Source organism: Tenebrio molitor, chromosome 2 (genome assembly GCF_963966145.1).
Source record: "Tenebrio molitor chromosome 2, icTenMoli1.1, whole genome shotgun sequence".
Taxonomy (NCBI): Eukaryota; Metazoa; Arthropoda; class Insecta; order Coleoptera; family Tenebrionidae; genus Tenebrio; species Tenebrio molitor.
In genome coordinates this window covers 1,520,888-1,534,476 of record NC_091047.1, presented here as the reverse complement: position 1 = coordinate 1,534,476, position 13,589 = coordinate 1,520,888, and the positions used below count along the sequence as shown (strand labels likewise).

Genomic DNA, 13,589 nt, shown 5'->3' with positions numbered 1-13,589 from the left:
GGTGTTTTCGATCGGCCGGTAAAACTTGAATCACCCTGTACAATCGATTGCAAAAAAATCGAGTAAAAATTAAAAGTCAGAATAGAATGTTTTACGTGTGTTAAAAAGATGGGAAAATTCAGTGCTCTTGATTTTGATGACTCGATTTTTTTGCCATCAACTGTACCTAACAGAAAAATGAAATAGAATTTAAAAAATGAAAGAATTGATCCAAAAAGTGCAAAAACAGAAAAACGAAATAGAAGTTAAAAGACGAAAGAACTGATTTGTGTAGAATTAGCTTGAAATTTGAAAACTTAAAAAAAAATTCCTTTTGACGAAGTTTGATTTGGTAAGTAGAGCATTTGGATATCATTCCATCCTTGCCAACTCAAGTAACTAAAAAAATAGAACAAAAGCATAGGAATTAATGAACGCTGAGGAACAGTTATTTAGTTATAATGAATTAAGTCTTGTCAAAGTACCGAAATATCGCGCATTCAAATGAAATCCTGGGCTGGGAAGGCGTTGGAAACCGTCAATTGTTTTGCTTTTTTTAAAGCGTAGATTAATTGTTGACAGCTAACCTAAAATTTAGAGCCAAAAAAATCTTTCTCTTTTTTCTTTTTTTGCAATGTTTTATATTAAAACTAGGATAACTTAATGATTCCTATTTTCGAAGCAAAGATCTAAGGGCACCCTTTGCTGAAAATAAACGTGTTCAATTATGTTATTAAACATAAACAAATGTAATTCGTGTGAAACGGCGGGAAATTCAAACTTTACACTGTTCTAAACGGTTTAATTTTTCCAACGTAGGATTTCATTTGAACGTGCGATAGAATTTTGCCACTAAATTCGTTCTTTACTTCTGCAGACAAAATTGCCAGTACTAAAATACCTAACGCTCCATAGAGGGCGCGCTCATCTTGCAACTCAATAACTCATTAACCAGAAGTTTTTGTGTATCTGGAAATGGCGATGCAAAAAATATTTAGTTTACGGAAATCTTAAAAAGAATTCTTCAAACAGTTTTTTTCCGCTTCTATCTTTCGATCAAGTAATCTGACAAGCTTCAAGTACAAAATCGGTCCTCAACAAAGTTTCCAAAAAATCCTTTGTCCTGCTAGCGTTAGCTTCAAGTGAACAACCAAAGCAGTTGGAAGACCTCAGTCGGCAGAAATATGAACTGGTCACCATCTTATTAATAGAGACCCAATCTGCATTTGAAATTGCGTCGATTTTTTGCCGACCATTAACATACTCGTCTTGTCATTGTGTGCTCGTACAGGAAATGCCACCAACCAACAAATACCTCAAGACGAACAAATCTAACAAAAAAAGTGTTTACCACGTGCCAGGACAAACCTAATCTCACCGATCGACTCTAATCGCATCCAGTGTTCGATTATCAAATCGAAATACCTAGATAGCCGAGTCGTTCGGTATGCGGCCGAACTCGACAAAATTAACCAATTTGGGTGTGATCCATTGAGGTCACCGCTTCGACAACGGCGCGACCGTTCTTGGTACCTCCACGTAAAAAAAAATCCCTCTCTTGAACAACAATCAATGACATCACTAGCAAAACACCATGCACACAAAAAATAAACCTTGCTCCAGTGCTCCAATAAATATCAACATCAAATAAATAAAATACTTCTAATTATCTAACGTTTACCCAAGCGCCGGTTCTATTTACAAGTCGATTTAGGAATTAATGAACTGTTTATTTTTTTCGTTATCTCGTCCCGGTACAAATTTCGATGGGGATCGCTTATCGATCGTGTGATTCGTCAGATCAAGGCCGGCGTCGACGAATCCCGGTCGTCAGCCCCCCGATCCCGATCCATACTAATCACCCGGCCGAAATATCGCACTTTCGAAAGCCCATTGTTCCGAAATTGTGGTTTGCTGTTAAAATCATTAAACGTACCGCGAAAAGGTGTGTCGGGGCTATGAGTGCGCGCATAACTTGGACAACGCTTCCTATGACGTCACGTATCCGGTGCCGTTTTCGAAACGATTTCGGAGAGTCGTCGTCGTCGTCGTTGCCCATTTAGATGGAGGAACACACCCCGTGCGGCCACCGGCTACCTAATACATCACGGCCGCACTATCTATATTAGAATCTTGAAATGAGCGTTCGGGGATTGGTCGCGTCCCGATCTGATTATTTGACGAAAAGATTGGAAAAAAAATCGTCTGCGTGCGTGGATTGTCGAGCGGCCGTCGGGGCCGTAGCGCGCGCCGAACGCAAACGAGATTTCAACTTTTGTCGAGGTTAAAGACATCAATAAACCTGACAGACAAACATGTAATAAATAATAACATTCATCATTGTGTGAATATTATTACCATTGAACATTTTGTACCACATCGCGGCCTGTATAACGGACATAATTTACGCGGCACACATGCAGAAACGCATTTTGTCCCGAACTTGGCTCGTTACAAAATCCATAATTATGGAATGGGGACGTCACTTGCTGAATCGACGGGGTTAAGTACGGGTTGGGAGGTCCGCACACTCTAATTTATTGTTAATGATGCCGTATTAATTAGATTGTTTTTATTCAATGTCACAGAAAATTGTCTGCCGTACCACTCTTGCTACTCTTATGATTCTGCAGTTTTTGCCCGTGGGGTAAATTCCTATTATTATGTTGTGCAATTATAAAATTCTTGAGTGAAACATTCTTGAAACAGTCGTTTATTTCATTTGAGATTCTCCAATTTTTGAGATTTCGCCGATAAACTAGTAAAAAAATACCACAAAAACTGGAAATTCCAAAAATAATATTCAAAATTCATTTGAAATAAAGGAAGGGAGTCTTGAATTTTGACACCGTTTGCTTCCATAGGTAGATTATTAACAATTTTTTAAAGACCAAAAAGAGCATCTTTTTCGCCCGAGTGTAGGTTTTCTGGCCGAGGCGCAGCCGAGGCTTTTGAAAACGGGCGAGGACAAAAAACATAATTGGAAAAATTACAGATTTATTTTGTATCTACCTTGTTCAAAAAGATAAATTTATTAATACATACATATTAACAATTTTTTTTATAGTATGTATTTATCAGCTTGCCAACAAAACTAGATATTTACTACATATTTGCAATATTTGCAATACAATTACTTATTTTATAATTTATGGTGACAGGACAATTATCAGTTTTGTCGGTTTCGTTGCTAACTTACTAAACAGACCAATAGATGGCGCCACTGTCCAACGTCCGAAAAAGAGTTACTTTTCGTCCACTTGTGACTACGTAAAATTACCGTGAAGGGTGCTTAAAAATAAAATTTTACTTTTCATGTCGGTGTTCTTTCTAAATAAATAAAAAAAGTATGTTTAAATGTGCTGCTCGTTTTAGTAATCACCCGGTAGATCATGTATCAATCACGCCCCTTTAGCCTCAAATTGAATCGTGTTTTTTTTTTTGTAATCGAAACCGTCTCGTCAGGCCAGAGTTGCAGCGATAAAAAATCGGAGAAAAAGTGTTGCCAACCGCATGTCGTCATAAATAAAGTGAGATGTTCAATTAATTAATGCCCACATAAAAATGTTTGACTAATTAATACGAGGTTAACCGAATTAAGTTTTTAAATGATTTTGAGATATTAATCAACCGCCTTATATAAAAGCCCCGCTACGTTATAAATTAAGAAAAGTAGTCGTGGGCGTGATATTTTTGTAATATTTTTCTAGTCCAACAACTATCAACATCAAAACATCGTGATGTTATTATCGTGACCGCTTTTTCGTCCCCCTTTTATGCTACACGACATGATTTTCATGTAATCATCATAATTATTATAATAAATTTCAATAAGGCGCAAATTTTGAAATTCCACGAGGCGCAGCCCGGAGCCGCGTCCCCGGAGCGACGTTTTCGAGATAATTAACAGTAATGCGCTCATAAAATTTATCGCCGGTTGTTCCGTTTTAAAACGTTGCAATTAATATTATTGCCGATTTAACTATTCTGTTGTGCGCCCGGCGATTTTTTTTAAGGATTACGATGAAAAACCTGGCTAACCTACGACTTCTTTGATTCAATATTTGAGGTACGTAAGTATGGGTAAACACGAAGAAGTAAAGAGTTGTAAAAATTCGGCTTATCGTAGTATTTGTTTAATTTGCTGTGTGGTGCTCAGCACAAAAAATACACGTGTCTTTTTATATAAATAGCACGGCGAAAGCCTCGTTTTTTTTAAATTAAAAAACCATCAAGAATTCGTCCGAGTTAAGCTGCTTCGACTTTGGATTGATTTTGATCCGATTTTGTGATTGGCTATGGATCGAGTGAACCACCTAAGTAAACATGCTCGAGTGTTGTGTACATACCTTTGTGCCACAGATGAATAACAGAACTTCATTTAATTTAGCTTTTTTTCTTTATCACGCGAAAATATGTACCTAGGTACATATGCAGAAAGCTTCAAAACCGATTGCTTCTTCAGGAAGCTTTCATCAGTTTTAATCAAACCGTCAGGCGCCATTATAAGTAGTAAGTGGACCCGTTCAGGACACTCAACAATTTTTAGGTAAAACACCCCGATTTTCAAGGGTAAACTGAAAAGCAGAAAAAATCGTGAAAACACCCCCGCTTTAAAGGTATATTTTAAAATTAACATTTTTTCAAAGATATTGTCTTGTTTTTCTATTGGGGCCATTTAAGCGCGAAAATCTTTTTTTATTACATAAGTAGATATCTACTATAATTGTTAACAAAAAGATTTATGCTCTTCTTGAAGATTGGGAAAACATCACTTCATCAAAACTCAATTTCCATATTACAAAATTTTTTTATTAGAAACTTTTGTTTTACGGTACATTCTCAAAACCTGAGTCTGTGGTTGGAGTTTGGGACGCATTCGAGTTGGAGTTTGAAGAAGCACTTTCATCCGAGCTCGAAGTACCGTGTTCAGCTCTGCAAGAACAAAACAACCAATATAAAGTGAACAATTACCGTTTTTTTAACTTACAAATTAAGATGCGCAATAAATTCCATCTTTTGCTCGTCCGAGTCGAAAATCAAGAAGATATGTAGCGCTGAATGTAGTGTAATTGGAACACAGCAATGGACCTCCAAATTTAGGTGTTGTGGAGGAATCGGAAATCCTACGAGGCCACCTGCTATTAACGGGAATGGATTAATGGAGATCACACCATTTGCTGCCGTTACACTGGTTCTCATAGGGATTGCGTTTATTAATAAAGTGCAGTTGCCTAGAAAAGCCATCTCTCTTTTGTGTCTACTAATTTTAAACTGTTTAAATTCCTCAACAAGGTGTGTTTTTATCCCATATGTCTTATCTTCCATTTTTTTGTTATAAATAAAAATTTTAGCGATTAGACAGCAGCGTTCACTCACAACACAGCAGAGCAACACAGTCAGACGAGGACAACCACAATCAATGGCCTAATGGCCACCAAAACCCAAGGGTCCAAGCCAACCACAAGCGCATGCGTGCACTTTGGCGGAAGCATTTTTTATTACAATAGAATAGGAACGATAAAATAGTTCCTCACTTCCTCAGCATTATTTTTTTGTGTTTAATGTGTTTCTAAATTAAAGAGCTTAATTTATTATAAAATAATTAATATCCAAATGGTATTGTATCAAAGTCTTCTAGAATAACTCTCTTGTCATAAACAAAATCAAATTCTTTTGTTTCTATTTTATTTAAAAGTTCTTCAGTTTTAGAATCTCTAGTAATTCGATTATATTGTGTACTGATTTTTTTGTCTTTGTATTCTAAAATATTATTTATACTATCGGAATTAATCTTTTCGGACATTTCATAATTTAACGTAAATCCTTTTATTCTACTTTACCTGTATTGGTCTTATAACAATAACTTTTTGGACCTGTTGGTATCCAATCTATTATCCATACGCCTTTACCTAATTCGTCTGTCCAATCTCCCAATAGACAGCCTGTTTTAACAGTGTTTTTTCCATTATCTATACATACAATACTATCTGTATCATAATATGCTACGCTTTTTCCTAATTTATCTAACATTTCGTACAATCTTAGTCTAGCATTTGCAGTTGTAAAAGCAGCTATAAATATATTGGTATTGAAATCATTTTCTATACATATAGCAATCTTTTAACTTATAATCAATTTGTAACATATTTTCATTTATATCGTTTATACGTATATTATCAAGTTTCTCGTCTAATAAAATTTCATAAAACCTTTTAACATCTGTAACATATTCTGTTGCACCCATATTTTGTCTTTGCCCAAATTTACCCCATAAGGAATTTAAGCATATTTTCGCAACAGCCCTCTTTCCAGGGTTATTTTCTATTTTACCCAATTCAATACCTAGATTTTCTTTTACAGCTTTCCTATATTCTTCTTCTGATTCAAAATCATCCTGCCAAGGGCTTGTTTCTAATCTCTAATCTCATCAATAGTTATTATTTTGTAACCCTTTTCAATTGCTTTTTTTACTTCGTTGGTACACCAGGTTCCTCTGATAATTCTTTGAGATTCCGTATGAGAACATTTATCTTTTTGATTATTTAATTTTGCGCACAATTGACATAATGGAAATGTTAGTTTTTCATCACCAGATTTGGTTTTATTCTTAACAGGTAAAACGGGGTGATACAAACATTTTGGTGGTAAAATTGCACATTTTATTAAACCATACCAATCTGAATTATACGTACGAGGTTTGAATATTTTAGTAGGATGTCCAACTGGATAATCATCGTAACATTGTACTGTTGGATATAAACTGCAAATATCTATATATTTCATTTTCTTCCCCTTAACGCGCAATTTTGTTGCATTCGTTCTTCCTCCAAAGAATGCGGTTCTAGGATTAAGTTCTTCCAATTCCTTAATTTCTTCTTCAATTTGTTTCATTTCTTTCTTATATTCTTTTGACTTCGTCCACTCACATTCCCACATTTTTATTAAGTTATAACCAGCTTTTTTTAATTGCTCGCTTCTTTCTATTGTTTTCTCATAAAGATCTTCCATAGTTGTTTTATTCTTATTATTAATAAAATCTGAAATATAACATTTAGTACAACCATGCCAAAAACACCCGTGATATTGGTAAACAGTATTGGATTTTTTATCAAATCCGTCAACTTTTGATCCACATATTTTCACTTCACCATTGTTTAATGCGTTTTTTATATTTGGATTATGAAAACTATTTAACCATGAAATTGATTGTTGAGAATATTGATCTTTTTTCGGATTACCAACAACAGCTATTGTATCTTTCTTAATATATTTTGATCTATATATAGCCAAGCAAACACCTGCAATAGTAATATATCTAAAAGGATCTATATTCGCAATTTCTAGAAACTGATTTCTTAATTCAAGACATCCTCTTCTTAATATATCAACATCAGAATTACAATAATCATAAAGTTCTTTTTTAAAATCAAACAAATAATTTTCTTTTCTTTTTTGTTTATGCCATTCTAAAAACTCTTCCCTTTCTTTTGGTTTCATAGAATTAACACCATAGTATTTTGTATCAGGTATTTTTCCAATAGAGTTCTGATTTTCTGTTGTATTGAAGAAATGTGGAAAATATCCTTTTTTAAGTTCTTTTAGACCGAATGTTTTGGGGAAGTTTTTTAAAGGTCCTTGAACAAAATTACTACTATCAATCATTCTTAAATTAATTGATTTTATTTCCATTAACATTATTTTAGATCCATTATATACGCAGAAAGGTTTAATACCGTTTTCAACGCAATATTTTAGAATAAAGTAAGAATCATAACCTTTAGAATAATGTGCAATAGCTGTGTATCCTTTATGATCTCTAGAAACTAACCATTTACACTTTAGATCAAAGAAAAACGGCCTTATTTCAGAATTATTTGCTGGAATACTTCCAAATATAAGCAGAGCATTCAGATATAGAAATTTATATTTCTTTAAAGATAAAATGTTTTATGAATTTGATGATATTTCGAATACATTAGTTAAATCTGATAAATTTGGCTTGACAGTTTTCGGTTTTAAATGTGGTCTTGTCGATCAAATAATAAAACTAATTAATCGTTTGTGATTCTTATAATCGCGTTTTTTTATCCTTCAAGAACGAGTGGAAACTTTCCCACGCGTCAGATCATCAATAAATCCCATAAATTCGAGCAAATGATTTGTAGAATTTTTAAAACTTGGTCATTTTCTGAAGCGTATACCGTTTGGGTATACACCGAATTTTCCAACTCATGATTCTTTTAAATAAATTTCATCTATTTTTGATATAAGTATGTAGTTCTATAATTATGCTAATCCTATTCATTAACAAATAGTTTTAACATCAATTTTACAGACAGGGTGTTTTACCCCCGTCGGAAATCGGGGTGTTTTCACGATTTTTTCTGCTTTTCAGTTTACCCTTGAAAATCGGGGTGTTTTTCCATAAAAATGTTAATTTTAAAATATACCTTTAAAACGGGGGTGTTTTTCACGATTTTTTCTGCTTTTCAGTTTACCCTTGAAAATCGGGGTGTTTTTCCATAAAAATGTTAATTTTAAAATATACCTTTAAAACGGGGGTGTTTTCACGATTTTTTCTGCTTTTCAGTTTACCCTTGAAAATCGGGGTGTTTTACCTTAAAATTGTGTCCTGAACGGGGGCCCACTTACTACTATTATATGTACATTCAAATTGTTAAGTACTAAATAGATTATTTTAATGTTCTTGGTACTTTTTTTTACGCTCAATTTAAAAACCAAGAAAGAGTATTTTAAAAAGTAAAAATTAAAAACTAATTCATCAGATGAATAAATACTTGAAAGTAAAGATCTACATTAAGTCATAATTTCGTTTTAATATAATTTTTTTTTTGCATTTGGGCAACTTTCAAAATCTTAATCTGCAGTTAATTTAATTTTTGCAAAATCGTTGGGGTTTTCCCAACTGCTAATAAAAGTCACAATTCGTAAAAAAAATAAAAAAAGTAAACGAATATAGGATTGTTCATATTTGAAGTAAAAAATGACAGTTCTACCCAAAATGTCATTGTAAAAAAATTTTTGGAATAAGATAAGGTACCTTAATTAATTATTTTCTTGGGATTGTAATTATGAAAACTTCATCAATAATAATTAAATAAACACTCAAAGGGCCAGTTTATAGAAAGAGAATTAAATATTTAATTCGATTTAAATTTTAATGTGCGATTAACCCATGAATCCGAAACTTCGATTGGTTCAATCTGGTCACGTGTTCAGTTAATCTGGCATTTGATTACGATTAACTTAATTTCGCTTGTATAAACTGGCCCAAAGTATCAAAAATTATAAATTTCAGCTAATCAAAATTTTTGAATTTTGATATCAGACAAGATTAGAGAAAAAGAAAAGAACATTTTTAAAATAACTGCAAAATCTGAAGCAAAAATTCAAACTGTCAACATGTCAATTGTCAAAAATGTTGTACTTTCCTCTTCTTATTAAAACATCTGATCCACTTGATTCATTCTACTGACAGGATATCAAAATGTATCGTGTGTTTTTTTTTTTATTTCTCCTCAAAGTTGGCGTTGAAGAGTCGATTGTGAACGCACCAGGGATTACGGATCACGGATCAGCTGTTAAAGTCTAACTTCACTTTTTGCGTTGTTTGTGTTTTTACTCTGCAGACTGACGAGTAGTGCGTTCACAATCGACTCTTCAACGCAAACTTCGAGGAGAAATTTAAATGAACACCCGATACTTTAAATAGTTGGTCTAAAATTTTAAATCAACACAAAACTCTTGCCCCCAAAGTGACACCTTTCCTCGTCAAACCTCCAGCAACCCGCTAGCACGTTACTCCCCAGACCTGCACCACTCGATTTTTTCCGTTGGCGTGTGCGAATTCCGTCACCTCGTCGTCGAAATACCGTAAGACATTACACGCAAATCGACATTTGCAATAAAATAAGGCCGCGAGGTAAAAATACCGCCATGACCTGTTTATGTAATAATGCAACATTTTACTCGTACCATAGAAAGCAAGGGTCTGGAGAACGCACCATTGCGGTTCCATAGTTTTAAAGGGAAAAACGCAGAAGAGCGTGGTCGGCGGCGGCGGCCGCGACGACCGGGAGCGCCCCCTGGACTCCCCCGGCACGCGGATCGCTCGGGTGGGCGTCCGGTCCTCTTTTTTCGGTGGAAACGGAGCTATCGGTGAGGATATAAATTTATAATGTTGGCTAAACGAACGGACAATGTGAGGTATTAGCAGTACTTAAGAGAGCCGCACCCAGGCCAGGCGGGCCGACACGCGTTAACAGACCCACTCTGCATCACAATCACAGAGTCGCGGGCGGCCCTGGCTCATGTCATGAATCTTAATTATATACCTATTCCTCAAAAATAGACATCGCCAGTCGGCCCTCCTCTAACCTCAAGATTCATTACTGTTATAACAGGATTCAACGACCAAAAATTATTAGCATCGCGCCGTACCGAAATGTGGCTGGCTGGTGCTGGCTGATGTCCCCTTTGTGTGTCGGGGGACCACAAACACGCGCGCCAACTATTTTCCACACATGTATTTATGTATGTATCTGCACCGTCCGACAATAATACAGAGTGGCCTTGAAAATTATAATATGCACTGTTGCATTATTATCGATATATGCGGCACGTTCTCCCGCACCTCCGGCAGGATTTCTCGAAGTTGATGGTGTTGAGTCATGCCAACGAGAGTGTCTTTGGATTTGAAATGAACGGTAATTTCATTCTGGAAACCTATCGAGTGGTCTCCAACGCTGAAAAACAATTGACGGACAAACAAAAGTGTGTCGGTCGGAACCAACTCGAAACGAAAAACAAGCAAACATGTAAAAATCCTTTTCGGTTTTTTAAATTTTTAAAAGGAAAAAACCCACGAATGTCAAAATGTTTAAATAATTTTTGGCTAAAATTTAAAATCAGAATATGTTTTTGATTTAATTGGCCTAGATTTTTTTTTTAAATCAACAGAACCAACCCAAAAGTTTTGACATTTGGAATCGAACGAAATTCAAGAACGATAAAACTTTGAAAGAAATCCAAAATTTTGGATTAAAGAGGTATAATTTCACACTTAGATAAGCCAAAATGTTTAAGATGGCTTCCAAAATCTATGGTAAAAATGCATATCCCAAAAATAAATATCCACCCTGTATATCGTAGATTAGCATGAAGTGGTGTTGGTCAATACGATACAAAAGAAAAAACCTTAGAACAGTGTAAAGTTTGAATTTCCCGCCGCTTGACACGAATGACATTTGTTTATGTTTAATCGGGACATAATTGAATATGTTTGTTTTCAGCAAAGGGTGCCCTTAGATATTTGCCTCGAGAATAGGAAGCGTTAAGTTATCCTATTTTTAATATAAAACATTGCAAAGAAAGAAAAAAGAGAACGATTTTTTGGCTCTGAATTTTAGGTTAGCTGTCATCATTCTCCACTTAATCTACGCTGTAGAAAAGCACAATTGGCGGTTTCCAACGCCTTCCTCCCAGCCCAGGATTTCATTTGAACGCGCGATATTTACTACGTTGCCCCTTTGACAGCACTCCTATTACGTCAGTAAAAATTTGAAAACCGCGTATCCGACACCGCCCGAACCAGTTCGGTGCTTTCTCATTCCGGCAACGAAGAAAAGCGATTTTTCGCCCCAAATAAACGAAAATGCCATTCAAATTTATTCTAATTAAGACCAAATGCGCGTTGTTCGACGTTATTTATGTAAAAATCCCTGGCGTGAATCAGCGAAAAGTGACTTTTTCAACTTCAACTTCGACACCGACACGTGTTTCGTCGGTGGTACTGACATCATCGGAAGTAAAACGCGTCCGTCGCTGTCAAATCGCCACAAATTTTTTTCACGCTTCGACGCGACTCTTCCCTCCTTTCGGAATCTTCTTCCGACGCGCTGTTCCTGTCGGATTTCCCGGTACCGCCGCATACATATTGCATCGCTTCTTCTGAGAACCTCTTCGGTTGACATTGTTCGATCTGCTGGGACGCACGTCGTCGATCAATTCGGACACGAATCTCAGAGAGGAGAGCAGAATTTTGGGCGTCTTTCAACAGTCTTGTCTCGATCGTTCCTCGCCCGTCCCCTTCGGAGGATCATTAAGGATTCATAATTTCGACCTGGCCTCCTCTTCCAACTTAGTCATCGCCTGCTTGACCAAGTCGAGTCGTAGATGGTAAAAAAAAAATAGTTATGTATTAACTGTACATCAGTTCGGCTTAAAAAGTATGTTCCACCAACACGATTTTGAAAGCATGAATTATTAATACCAATCATGCACTGCTCGTCATTCCCTGTTGCTGTCTGGATGACAGTGTTTTGTTTAGGGTGCGGCACTTGTTCTTGTCATAATCGTTTCTTATCCAGCTCGCTTCTTTTATTTTTAACGACGAAAATATGGCCGCCGACCCCATCGCACCGTTTAATTATTACCGAAAAACTGGTGGCTTCCGAGTGTCGTGTTTCAGAATTACGACCAATAAACGACAGTCTTTACCCAATAAAAGTCACCTCTCCTCGTGGTGTGCCAGTGTGATCACCCGCAGGTATGCTACCTAACTGAGGTGGCGCCGTGCCGCGCGCCGAGTATTAACCAGGCCCCCCGGGGGCAGGCCGCATCAATCAATCGAAAAAGCCCCACCGGACGGAGGGACGCAGGGCCCCGTGCTATTCCTCCGTCCGGACGAAACGCGAAGAATCTCCGCCGCCCCCGCGAGAATCAATAAGGTTGCGGGATCGCATAGAGGTACGAGATGGTAGTCGAGATAGGGCCTAAACATTCTGTACAAAGCGAATAAGCAGGTCCGGCATACGCCTTTAGATAGATAAGTGGTATAACTATGTTCGAGCATGATTAATTATTGAGGGGCGTGATTGGTGATTGACAGTGCGATTGCAGCGCTGCGGGTGGCCGGTCAACCAACTAATACGGCACGGCTTCACAGAAACGGATTACCCGAAAATGCTGGTGGATCGGAAAGGGACAGGTCCGGATTCTTTTGTGAGCGGCAGGAATCGGCGACGGATGAGACCGCAACTTTTTTCGGTGTCACCGTGGATCGATTAGTCATCCGGGTGGAGCGAAGGGGGGCGGTAGAAAGCGTCCAAATCGAGCTTTTACGGATTTATCCGGTAAATCCGCCTCCCGAAAAAATTAACTCGATTACGGCGGACGAAAAAATGTCGACTGACGTTTGAGGTTAGTCGAGCGGAGGTGGCGCCGTCGACGGTTGTTTTGCCAACCGTGTGGAGTCTGGAGACTTCCGATTCCGGGTTCCAGGGAATTAAGCGATCAAAGAGCGATAAATGCGGTCCATAAATCAAAATTCCCAACAGATCTGCAAAGCAGATAGTGGAAAATTAGTAAACAACACAAAACGCCATTAATTATTAATAAATGATAAATCACTAGATAGCCGGGTGATTTATCTGATCGCGCCGGCCAGAAGTACGTACCACGGAGCAAAACCTTTTTGTTGTTAACACAGCGAGTTTAGCAATAAATTGTTCTCTTAATTATCCCATGCATAAACATGATGAACAATTAATTTATATTCCCGACGAGGTGTTCAAATTGGCGAGGAT

The 13,589-nt window shown here is 36.8% G+C and overlaps 1 protein-coding gene and 2 long non-coding RNA genes across 4 annotated transcripts in view; 2 read left to right on the top strand and 1 right to left on the bottom strand.

Annotated features, from left to right (window-relative positions):
• The window catches only part of Sox15 (Sox box protein 15), a 46,509-nt gene that overhangs the window by 30,457 nt on the left and 2,463 nt on the right, over nucleotides 1–13,589 (top strand). The window lies entirely within an intron of this gene.
• LOC138123082 (uncharacterized) lies at nucleotides 4,770–5,335 on the bottom strand. The gene is made up of 2 exons (XR_011156703.1): nucleotides 4,970–5,335; nucleotides 4,770–4,914 (listed from the first exon to the last, which is right to left on the bottom strand). It is a non-coding gene; the product is annotated as an uncharacterized lncRNA (long non-coding RNA).
• Nucleotides 5,139–6,994, top strand: LOC138123083 (uncharacterized). The gene is made up of 2 exons (XR_011156704.1): nucleotides 5,139–5,274; nucleotides 5,334–6,994. It is a non-coding gene; the product is annotated as an uncharacterized lncRNA (long non-coding RNA).